Genomic DNA, 13,622 nt, shown 5'->3' with positions numbered 1-13,622 from the left:
GAAATCGTATATTTCTTCAAATTCATTAAGAGAGAAGGGTAATTTTAATCACCAGATTTTAAAATTTAATTTTATAATTTAGATATGAAATCAGAGTGTCAGGTAATTGTTGGCCTTCACTTCCTCAAAGACCATTGCCTTCACTTGTGCTATCTTATTTTCTACCCTGGGGCCATGTTTATCCAACTTCTGAGATGACCACACTCCAGATAGGAGGTGTTACTGTATTATTTATCTATCATTGTATGACAAATCACCCTGTATTTGACATTTCAAGACAACAAACATTTATTATTTCATGAAGTTTCTGAGGGTCGGGAATCTCACAGAGGCTTAGCTGTTTGGTCTGATTCAGGGTCTCTCCCCATTTGTGGTCAAGCTCTTGCCTGGAACTCTGGTCATCTCTAAATTTTGCTGCAGTTGGAAAACCTGCTTCCAAACTCACTTGTGTGGTTTCGGCAGCCTGAGTTCTCACCATGTGGACTTTTACACAGGGCTGCTGATAACACTGCAACTTCCTTCTTCCAAGATGAGAGATTCAAAAGAAAGACAAAAAGAGTGGACACCTGTGGTAAGTTCAAATATTTCAAGGCTGATCAAGGGAAAAACAAGTCCATGGAATGGCAGTACATCACACGATTTATTGGGTGATGCTTGGACAAGGTTGCATGACAGAAGTCCCTCAGAGCAGAAGACTTTCCAGGGACAGCAGCAAGAGACACTGTCCACAGCGGGAAGAGGACAAGGGAGCTCCTGGGGAAGGATGGGAATCTGAGAGAGGGTTTCCATGTCTAGGTGACATCATTCAGTGACAAGGTAGGAGTTTCTGGGTCAGTGAGCTCCAGAGGGCAGCAGAAGTTTGGAGTCTTTTAAAGCTACAAGGTTTGTCTTATTTATGCCTAGCAGGTGTTGGCTGCAATTGTACAGGGTATGCAAAAGCAGGAAGGCTTAAAATAACTAAATATATGCTTATTTGGGCTATACTTAAAGCAATTGGATGTGCAAGAATTTGAATTTGGTACCTACAGGTTTTGCACAAATGGTCCTTACCATGCTGCGGAGTAAATAACATCAGGGGCCCTATACAGAAACCATGTTTGGTTCATTTACTTAACAGCACCGAAGATTGAAACCACAATCTTTTTTTTTTTTTTTTTTTGAGATGGCATCTTGTTCCGTTTCCTAGACTGGAGTGCAGCAGTGCAATCATAAGCAAGAAGCTACAATCTTTTATAACTTAATCTCAGAATTAATATACCATTACTTCTTCAATGTGAAAATGGGCAAGAAAAATTCCGGTACAATGCATGGGGTAACTATACAAGGATGAGAAATCAAGGAGGTAGACATCATTGGAAGCCATGCTGGATGCTGGCTTCTATACCTACAAGAAATCACAGCTGAAGAAGGGAATGTAAGCCACAGTTCAATACCAACTTTCCTTCTTTTTCTAGTGCCAACCCTTGCCAAGACTGTCTGGATACTTAATTCCTAGTGTTTTACTCTTTAGTCTATTAATCTAAGATTTTATTTTTACCTTAGCTAATTTTTTGGATTCAATCTTTTTCTTCTTTATACTAAAGTACTCGTATCTTTTGTTTTCTTTGGCTGATTTTCTGAACTTCAACTTGATAAGCCCTAATTTTTGCATTTACCCACCTGTCAGGTAGAACTCAAACTTATTTTCCCAGCTCGCACAAACCTTCCCTAATGGGTTGTCACAAAATTACAACATGCGGTAAAATCTTTTAAGGATAAAGCTACTACAGATAACATCCAACAAATTTTTATATAAAGGCAACAAATTAACACCATATTATCATATACAACAATAATAACACAAGCAATAATCTTTTCTCAGGGATCCTTCTTCAGTGATCTCTTCCTTTTCCCTTAAAAACTTCTGCAATAAGTGAGCAGGTGGGTGATAAAACATCTAAAATTCCTACATCACAAAAAGTATTGACTGTAAATCAAGCTTATCTTATTATTCTCTCACCTGTGTAGATCTCCTGATCTTGGCTTCATTCATAATAAAAACTCACATCCAGGCGGTTCTGTAGAGAGTAGGAAAAAATGTGACATTCAACTGTCAGTACCCATATTGTTCTAGAAAAGTTATGATATTGTTGACTTTAAGCAATGAGTAATCTAAAATTATAATTCTATTGAATATTAGTTTTAATAATAAGTTCTGATACTTTCATTTCATTATGTTATAACATACCTCTTCCACTTTCATCCTCTTTTTCTGTGACTATTCCTCTTTGGGACCATGGGAGGGTTACTTGATGATTAAGTGATTGTCACTCCTTTCTTCTTTGTTCACACCATCTTTCCAAAGCATTTCATATTAAAAAAAAAACACGTACAATTTCATCAGCCCACATGGTTAAGTTAAGAAAGATTGGAATAAATCATTCTTACCATCCTTAATTGTCTTCATTTGTGAGCAGACATGCAGAACAATCCCTGTCTAGACAGAGCTGACACTTTCCACCATCATTCAAGGGTGACCTTTCAGTCATATATTCCAGGAAGTGAAAGAGATAAACAAATCCTTTGATTGGGATTAAAGCTATCTCTTCACAGGTTATCTGAGTGTCACACTTACTAGGGTTATTTATGGTTCAAACCTTTTTCTGCATAAGAAAAAAAATGCATTTAAAATTATTCAATGCTTGTTATTATGTGTCAGGCCTTGGGGTAAAATGGAAGGTTAAAGAAAAAGAAAGATATGGCCTAATTATCAGGTACCTTAAAGTTCAACTAAGGAAAAGGCATCAGCCAAAAAGGAGCACACATACTATAACTGCAGATTGTGGTAATTACTGAGAACTATGTAAGCACATAGCAGATTCTGATCTTGTCTGTAGGGTCATGAAAAGTTTGACTCAGGAACTGACTTCAGAGCTAAGATTTGGAGAATGAAAAGGGCTTAACTAGAAAGAGAAGAGGGATGATCAGGAAAAGATATGGAAAAAGAGGCTCAGTAATAGATGGATTATGTCACAGACATAAAAATAAAAGGAAAATAAAATCAAGTGTAGATGAAGCACAGAGAGAGAGGAAGGGGTAGCAAAAAATGAGAATGGACATGTGGGTATGAATCAGAGAATGTAGGTTCCCATGAATATGATGACCATACAACTTATTGTTCAAACTATTATGCTTCTGAGAGTGAAAGGTGAAGCTATTAATTTTTTCAGGACACTAGGCATAAATCAAGACTCTCCAAGGCAAATAAGAATTTATGATATTTCTACATACAGGCCACAATAAGGATTTTGCTCTTAATAATAAGAGAAACAACTACGGTGATGTATTGCTTAACTATGGGAAATTACTCTGAAAAATGTGTCCTTAGGCAATTTTGTCATTTCACAAACATCACAGAGTGTACTTACACAGACATATATGGTATAACCTACTACACGCCTAGACTATATGATATAGCCTATTGCTCCTAGGCCACAAACTTGTATGGCATGTTATTGTACTAAATACTGTAGGTAATTTTAATGCAATACTATTAGTATATCTAAACATAGACAAGGTACAGTAAAATATGGTGTAAAAGATAAAAGATAGTACACCTACATAGAGAATGTACCACAAATGAAACTTGCACAACTGGAAGTTGCTCTGGGTGAGTCAGTGAGTGAATGGTGAGTGACTGTGAAAGCCTGTGTACTAGTCTGTTCTCACATTGCCATGAAGAACTACTTGAGACTGGGTAATTTATAAGGAAAAGAGGTTAAATTGGTTTATGGTTTGACAAGCTGTATAGGAAGCATATCTGAGAAGGCCTCAGGAAACTTACAATCATGGCAGGAGGTGAAGAGGAAGGAGTCACATCTTACGTGGCTGGAGCTGGAGGAAGACAGAGAAGGGGGGACTTGCGACATACTTTTAAACAATGAGATTTCATGAGAACTCACTCGCTATTATGAGAACAGCAAAGGAGAAGTCAGCTGTCATGATCGAATTACCCTGATCAGGCCCCTCCTCCAACACTGGGGATTACAATACAACATGAGATTTGGGCTGAGACACAAATACAACCCATATCATTCCACCCTGGGTCCCTCAGAAATTCCACTTCCTTCTCACATTGAAAAATACAATCATGCCTTCCCAACAGTCACCCAAAGTCACCAAAGTCTTAATTCATTTCAGCATTAACTCGAAATCCACATTCCAAAGTCTCATCTGAGACAAGGCAAGTCCCTTGAGCCTCTGAGCCTGTAAAATCAAAAGCAAGTTAGTTACTTCCAAGATATAATGAAGGTACAGGCTTTAGGTAAATGCTCCCATTCCAAATGGGAGAAATTGGCCAAAACAAGGGGCTAAACACGCTACGCAAGTCCAAAACCCAGCAGGCAGTCATTAAATCTTAGAACTTCAAAATAAACTCCTTTGACTCCATGTCTGACGTCCAGGCCACACTGATGCAAGCGATGGGCTCCTGATATGGTTTGGCTGTATCCCCATACAAATTTCATCTTGAATTGTAGCTCCCATAATTCCCACTTGTGAGAGGGACCCAGTGGGAGATAGTTGAATCATGAGGGCAGTTTCTCCCATACTGTTCTCACGGTAATAGAAAAGTCTCATGGGGTCTGATGGTTTTATAAGGGGAAACCCCTTTCACTTGGCTCTTATTTTCTTCTCTTGTCTGTCTCCGTGTGAGACATGCCTTTCACCTTCTGCCGTGACTGTGAGGCCTCCCTAGTCATGTGGAACTGTGAGTCCATTAAACCTCTTTCTTCTGTAAATTGCCCAGTCTCAAGCATGTCTGTATCACCAGCATGAAAACAGACTAATACAGCTCACAAGGCCTTGGGCAGCTCCATTCCTGTGGCCTGTGGCCTGTGGCTCTGCAGGGTACAGTGCGCATGGCTGCCTTCATGGACTGGCACTGAGTGCCTGTGGCTTTTCCAGGTGTACTGTGCAAGCTGTAGGTGGACCTACCATTCTGGGGTCTGGAGGATGGTGACCCTCTTCTCACAGCTACCGTAGATAGTGCCCCAAGGTGCACTCTGTGTGCAGGTCCCAAATCCACATTTCCCCTCCACACTGCCCTAGTAGAGGTTCTCCATTAGGGCTCTGCCCCTGCAGCAGATTTCTGCCTGGATGTACATCCTGTGAAATCTAGGTGAAGGCTCCAAAGCCTCAATTCTTGCTGTCTGCACATCTGCAGGCTTAATATCACATGGAAGCCACTGAGGCTTATGACTCACAACCTCCAGAGAAGCAGCCTGAGACATATTTGGGGCCTTTTTAGCCACAGCTGGAGTGGGAGCAGCTAGGATTCAGGGAGCAATGTTTTGAAGGTGTGCAGGGCAGCCAGGCCCTGGTTCTGGCCCTGGAAACCATTCTTCCCTCCTAGACTTCCAGGCCCATGACGGGAAGGCCTCTGAAATGCCTCCGAGGCATTTTCCCCATTGTCTTGGCTATTATTTGGTTGGGGCAAAAGTAATTGCTGTTTTTGCCATTACTTTCAAGAAGAGAAAGGAGTCACATCTTACATGGCCAGAGCAGGAAAAAGAGACAGAAAGGGGAGATGCCACACATTTTTAAATAACCAGGTCTTGTGAGAACTCACTCATCATCATGAGAAAGAGTCTATCCCCATGATCCAGTCACCTCCCACCAGGCCCCTCCTCTAACACTGGATATTACAATTTGACATGAGATTTGGGCACTGTCAGAAATACAAACCCTGTCAGCCTATGACATTATTGTACATTATTCTAGGCTTTATAAGCAAGGTACATTTAGGCTGTACTAAATTTATTAAATATTGTTTTATTTCTTCAAAGGTAAATTAACCTTGGCTTGCTAAAACTTTTAAATTTATAAGCTGTTTACTTTTTAATTTTTGATTTTTTTGTAATAACACAGCTTAAACACAAACATGTCATATATCTGTACAAAATATTTTCTTTTTATCCTTATCTTATAAACTATTTTTCTATTTTTAAATTTTTTCCTGCTTTTTAAACTTTGTCTTTCTGTTTTGACACAAACACACATATTAGCCTATGCAGGATCAGGATCATCATTATTGCTGTTTCACACCTCTGTATCTTCCCATTGGAAGGTTTTCATGGGGCAATAACATGCATGGAGCTGCCATCTCCTTTGGTAACTCTGCCTTCTTTTGGATACTTCCTGAGGGACCTGCCTGAAGCTCTTTTATAGTTAACTTTTTCTGTATATAAGTAGAAGGAGCACCCTCTAAAATAACAATAAAAAGTATACTATAGTAAATACATAAACCTTTAACATAGTCATTTATTACCAAGTATTAAGTACTGTACACAATTGTATGTATTATACTTTTAAATGAATGACAGCATAATAGGTTTGTTTACAGCAGCATTACCCAAAAAATGTGAATAATGCTTTGCATCACGTTATTAAGGTGGCTACAACATCACTAAACCATAGGAATGTTTTAGCTCCATTATAATCTTATGGGACCATGTCATTGAAGAAAATGTCATCATGCAGCACATGATTGTAATTTAAGGGTAATAAGCAAAGGAGAGATATGATAATATTCATTCTATAGAAAAATCTCTCTGATTGAAACAAAAGTGAGTCACGAGAGGTTAGTTAAAGGGCTATAGAATTTGTTCAAGTAAGTGATGATAGTAACTTAGACAATTTAAACAACTGCTGTCATGGGAATAAAAATAATTCAGTCATAGATTAGACATGGAAAATAAAAGAATTGGAGGGATTGAAAATGACTCAGGCTTCTATTCGGCTCAAACTACACAAAAGGAGAATATATCAGGTCTGGGATAGATCATTTTGAAGGTATTTTTGGATATTATCAATACCTTGTAGCCAAAAACCACAAAGAGCACAGCTTTATCTGAATAAAGTCGGGATTATTTAATCCTGGCAATGAGGGATGCTACAGTTTGGATGTTCTCTCAAGCGTCATGTTGAAATTTGATACTCAGTGTTGGAGTAAGGGTCTAATGAGAGGTGTTTAGTTCATGGGGGTGGATCCCTCTTGAATAGATGATACCTTCCCTGAGGGAAGCGGTGGTGAGTTCTTGTTCTATTAGTTCCCTCCAGAGCTTCTAGTTAAAAAGAGGCTGGCCCCTCCTGGCTCCTTCTTGCTTTCTCTGGCACTGTGTGCTCCCTGAGGCTGCTGGTTCCCCTACATCTTCCACCATGAGTAGAAGTAGCCTGAGAGTTTTCACCAGATGCCCAGTCTTCCAGCCAGCAGAATCTTGAGCCAAATAAACCTGTTTGTAAATACCTAGCCTTGGGTATTCCTATATAACGACAGTAAACGGACAAAGACAAGGGAGAACACACATTATGGAGAGCTGTCGATCATCTCAGTAAATGCATTTGAAAAGGGAATTATTCGTTATGTGGTTTGTGTTGGGTGATTTGAGGAAAGTATAAGAAAGCAGAGATTTGTTCTGAATTGGATACTCTTTGTCAGAAGAAGCAATTCTATGATCATCTGAATCATTCTTCTTTAAGATAAAGGAAGGATGGAATAAAGCCAAGTTGGTTAATAAAACAGCAGTGATTCATATTAATGAGGATATTGAGATGTACGGTCATTTTTGTGGTTTGGAAAACTGTCATGTTTTTTCTGTACTCAGATTGGATTACAAAGTGGCCTTATTGTGTCTTGATCCACCAGAGTCACAGAGTGGCCTTGTCTGCTATAGGCATTCTGTAAAATTGTTTATGTTGAAGAAGAGAACACCATGGTCCCTCTGTGAGTGCCAGGCCAGCTCATAGTAGCTTCAAGACCCAGCAGGTGGTAATGCCAGGTCAGGCCCTGGATATTGGAGGCTGGTTTTCTCTTTCTCAATAGAGTAAGTGAGGGTGCCTTTGAGACAACCAAGTAAAGATTTTGAGGATGTGTTTGGATATAGAAGTGTAGGTCTTAATGAAAATATCCTGACTGAGAAAAAACAGTTGAGTCTTTTTAGCATGAATAGGTAGTGATAATGTAATAATAATAACAACTTCAATGGGCTTTATGCATATTAATTTAATCCCACAGAATCTCTAAAAGCTAATTACTACTATCTCATTTAATAGTAAGAAAATTGAGGCATAGACAGTCTAAGAAACATTACCAAAGTGACATAGCTAGTAATTGATGAAGTTGAAATTTTAATTAAGGCAGACTGATTCAAGAGTGTGTGATCTTAACTGCAACTCCACAGTATGGCAAATGTATGACATTAGTCAGATAAAAGACTAATTAATTATTGGACAAAAAGAAGCCTGAGTCCTGTCTCTTACACTTATCAATTACATATACTTGGAGAAGGTCACTTAACCTCTGTGAATTTCATTTATATTCTTTGCAACACAAGGAAACACAAAAGACTGTGTGCATTCAAATGTCAACTGTATATGAAAGTGCCCAGCATTGTGTATAAGACCTAATAGACTCACTTTAAATGGTATATTTTAGATAAAAGTTAAAAACATTTAGATAAAAATTATCAGCATGGTTTGGACCTTTTGCTAAAGCTAAATTACACCAATGAAAACAGAATACTTAAGGCTAAAGGAAAATATATCTGGAAAGAATTCCATTTTCAATGTCTTCCTGACAAGTTAGAGACAAAAAGGTCAAGGGCCCGAGAGCAATAAAAAAAAAGAAATATTGTGCCATTATTTTTTTAAAGCTCTGATAAATTAGTGAAACTAACATTTTATCACTTTTCTGAAAATGTTCCCATAAAATGAAAAGATAAGTGAGACACAAATATTTGCTTATATGACCACAAATTTGGGAAGCCTGAGTTTGATGATAAATGATGTTATCTTTTCAAAATATTATGAACTATCAAAACTTGAAATTCATGTGGTAGTCGTGGCACTTTCATTTTCCTTTTATGGCACGTAAACTTTAAAAAGTGATTATGTTCTCACGTTTCAGCAGAATTCATGGTGGTTTGTGACTTGGTACATATAAAAAATATCTGCTCGGGCACTTAATAAAATGACATGTTAAGGGAAAGAAGTTTGTGGGGAGAATAAAGTATTTATTAGGTCTGCTTTTCCCCTTGAAGTCTGTTATCAGTATGGTAGTGGCCTTCAGTGATGTCTTCAGCTAACTGACAGGGAAACAGACATTATTCAAGAACTGAGAAAAGTGTCTTTCACTGGCTGTCAAGACCATTTGCACAATTAGCAGCCGCTAAAATGCTGGAAGGGATTGTCCAGAACCTATCATTCTAATGTTTCATCAACCCACTCAACACTCAGAACATATTATACCTTGAAGCTATAAAAATATTTAAATCATCAAATTGTCAAAATGAAATTGAAAAAAGTAAGACTGATTTGTAAAAGGCCATGTATTTAATTTAACCCAGGCCATTTTTAAAAAATTCACAGCAATGCCTTATAACTCCACTTGATGTGTGATGGAGTGTGCATCACTTCTTTGAGTGCAAGTCATTTTTTATGTCACTTTTTCATTAATAGGGAGCACACTGAGCACATCTCCACTCATCACCAGGAGCCATAACATTGTCAGCCATTTTTGGGAGGTTATTTTTTCCTTAAGAAAAAAGAATTTTAAAAAGAAGATATCTAAAAATTGTGTAGGTAGGTACTAAATTGACCTAGTTGTTTATATACAAACCACGTTATCATTAATATTTTAGAAATTTCAATTAAATGCAAAAAGAATAATAGAAGATAGTTATCAAAAAACTCACCTGATAATTGAGGTAAATAAGTTCAGATTGCTATTCACAATCTGTCTTGAGACAAATTTGTCTGTGATTGACCATGATTATGCCATGGAATCTTTATTATCTCTTATAATTTTATATGTTTTGTAACTTATCTGCTATGTATACAGTGTACTTTAAACTTTTTGAGTACATAAAATTGTTCTATACTTTAAATTTTTATATGATAAATCCAGCATAGTTTTTTTGCAATAGGTATATAGAAAATAGTAGAAACATAGTAATTAGAACAGCTCTAGTTTGGAATCTCGGTTCTGCTACTATTAATGTATGGTCTTGGATAGAATGCGTGGGGTTGGATAGGTTGTTCCTTTAAACGAACCAAGCCCTAGTTTTCTCATATGCAAAATAAATACATACCTGGAAGGGTGGCTGTGAATACCTACTAAAGGAGCTCAATAAAAAATGTTCACTTTCACAATTTGCTTCATAAATATCAGTTGCTTTTTTGGAGGCTGAGTTAGAATATAATACTTCCCTACAACACTCAGATTTTAAAAGGACAATTCTACAGGCAGAAGCAGACTCTTCCCTTCTTTCTAAAGATCTCTTTAATCTCCTCCTTGATCTATAAGGCTCAAAGAGTATAATCCTCATAAAATATAGTATTTTTCAAGGAACATTCCAAATTCTAATATCTCTTATTAATAATGTTTGTTAATTGTTTTCACATTTTGGAGTAAACAAAAAGTGCTCTAATACCAAGTACAGGGGCTGAGTTCTCACTGCTGCTATTAAATGAAAATATTTCCTAAGACACGAATTTCTTCTTACCTGACCCAGGGGTCTAATGTGTTCATTTGTGTTTAATAAAAGAGGCAATTGCAGCATGTTTTTTAAACCTGTGTTGGTGAAGCAAGTACAGTGAATTCATGTCTCATGACTGTGGAGTAAAAACAAGGTTAAACTGCATGCAGCATATTGTTGGATAATGCTCTCTGCCAGTGGCTATCCCAGGTACCAGGGCTGTGTCTTATCCTGCTGTAGAAAAACTTTAACAATGAACAGATTCACTACTCCCTGTCACACTCAGTGAAGAAGACTCTTTTTCAAGTTGGCGAATGTGAATATATCATGAAGCTATTGAAACTTCTTGGAGGAGAAGAAAGTAATAATAGCTGACTTTGGTGAGCTTGGCTACTTAACCAAATTTGGTCTTGGATAGAATGGTCCAACGTTTGTGCTTTCTAAAGAAAGGAGAATATTAGAAGATGCATGTTTATTTTTAGATAACATCTCAGTAACATGGAAATCATGGATATTATTTTTGTATGGCAACATTAAACACACTTATTAAAACAAAAATGGAAATTACATGTCTCTGTTGCTTGAAGTTGGAATGATAATAACAAGGTAAGGAAAAATAGTTTGTTTTTGTTTGTTTCCTTGCTTGCTTATTTTGTGTTATATTGTGTAGTCCAATGATTAGATTCTCAACCAATAATGTATTTATGGAAATCAGAAAAGTACAAAGTTTTGATGGATATAGAAATTTTATGAATACTACAAAAGAAATGCAGACTACAATTTATTTTTCCTGTGATTTGTCAGTAGTCTTCAATCTTTTGGCAACTAAAATTGGATGTTGGAATAGAAGTGATCATAGATGATGGAATTATTTATCATTCTGGCTGTTTCTATGCAGGTACAAAAAGCTGCTACTTTTTAGAAACTCAGTGGAGCTGAGTTTCTATAAGCTGACCCAGGGTCAGTGTCACCTCCTCCAGCTGCGCCCCTGCTCACATACTGTCTGGTATCTTGCAGCCTGATGTAGGATATTGGCACAAGTAGAGTGAGGGGGGTACACCTTGCATAAGAGGAAATTGAGAAAGAGCCACTCCCTTAATTCTGGAACATATGGTGTGATCTCAACAAGGCACAAATGCAGAATTCGACAGTTGTCTCTCAAAATAACTCAGAACAGGATAAAAGGCTGAAGAAAGAGAACAGTTCCCATGTGTGAGGTCAGTTCAAGAAGGTGTCTCTGTCCCTAGACTCTGACGACTGGGAGAACTGTGAATCCTCGGGATCCCCTAGGCCAAAGACAGGCAAGTCTCCACTGCCCCAGGTTGAAACCACTCTCAGGAGCTGGTATAGAAGAAAGATGGGGTCAGCCATGGCCCCAGAGTATAGACATAGAAGACAAGATGAGTGGACCCCAGAGCCAGAGAGTCCCCTGCTCTTCAGAGGCGGGGTCTAGAGGGTCATCAGAGACTAACTCACTCCACTCCGTGGTGACAGGACTGTCCAGGCTAGGGTGCTTCACTTGGCAGGTGTAGATGTCTCCCTGCTGGTGGCTCATTTCCAGTATCACTGGGATCTGGAAGGTCTAGCCTCATTACGAATCATGTTGGTGGACACAACCCCAGCTATTTCCTCCTTTCCATTCAGGAACCATCGGACTTGAATGCTGCCTGGATAGAAATCTGTCACGTGGCAGACAAACAGGTTGTGGTGCTGCAGAGGACTATTCTTGGATGGGGAGATGTTCACCCTAGGCTTGACTAGGAGTAAGGAAGAAGAAAAATGGAATAGCTTTTGAGATTATTATTTCTTAGATATTCCGTATTCATTATGGAATTGGGTTCTAGATGTTGAAAATAGGAATAATGTGATTAGGCTAGTGGAAAAGATTTTACTGAAAAGATAGAAATGGATCTTCAAATAGAACATGCATGATTTTGAATAAAGTAATAAGTTTTGAAAAGAATAGGAGGGAGGCAAACTTAATAGTTTGCAGCACGTTTGAAAGAAATGTTAATGATAAGTCACTGATTAACAGCCTTTGGACAAAGAATATTTAATCAGCAGTGACACCACCTACCTATTCAATGCAAAGAATACAATATTTGCTCAAATAATTTATCAAAATTAATATATATCTAAACAATGACATTCTTATGGTTTATTAATCTAACAACTTTATTTTATAAAAAATATAAAGAAAATAAAGTGAGTTTTACATTAAAAAAACTCAGTGGAGCAATATCTTCAGCAGAGAGTATTGCATTGGGTCAATACTGTACTTTATAGTATCAGCTTTTTCTGACAAATAATGGTAATACTTACCTTTGCATTGGATTTAGGGCTCACTCTAATCCTGCATGGTCTCCTCTCTAACACAATATCTGCAAATATCTCGTTTCCAAATAAAGTCATGTTCACGAGTACTGGGGCTAGAATATAACATTTTGGGGAACAAAATTAAACTCACGACACTTCTATAACTCTAATACTATTCAATCAAAATTACATGAATGGAAATTGAAAATACAAGGCATATCTCATATTTTCAATCATCAAAGAAGGATTTGATTATATTTATTTTTTCTACTTAATAATAACAGAAAAGCAGATTGCTGCATTTACCACTGCACTGAGTATCAGAACATATAGATTTTAGTTCCATCATTGTCTTATGTGAATTTGAGCAAGTAATGAGACTACCACAGTTGTAGAAATTATAGAATACATTTCTTGAACAATATGCAATAATACACGTAAACTAAAAAGAAAAAAAAGAGTTTGTGATCATCTTAAGTGCAAAGGAAAGTGTTCTGGTTGTTGTGAATGGAGCAACTTTTGGCCTAGGCATTACAAAATTTAATAACTTATCTAGGGTCAGCACCATAAACAAGCTGTGAGAAAGTGGATGAGTCAAACTTTTAGAAGGCTCTGTTTCTGTATTGGTGCTCACTTTAGAATCAGCTGTTACTAGATAATTATTCAGATCTTTTATGCTTCAAAATTAAGATTTAAAAATATGTCAAAATAACCAAAATTTTAAAGTGTTAACATGTAATTTTTTAGTATCAATCTAATCACCATACTCACCAAAAATCTAACTTAGTCTCA

Source organism: Pongo pygmaeus, chromosome 3 (assembly GCF_028885625.2).
Source record: "Pongo pygmaeus isolate AG05252 chromosome 3, NHGRI_mPonPyg2-v2.0_pri, whole genome shotgun sequence".
In the NCBI taxonomy this organism is placed as follows: Eukaryota; Metazoa; Chordata; class Mammalia; order Primates; family Hominidae; genus Pongo; species Pongo pygmaeus.
This window is presented reverse-complemented; position numbering follows the sequence as displayed.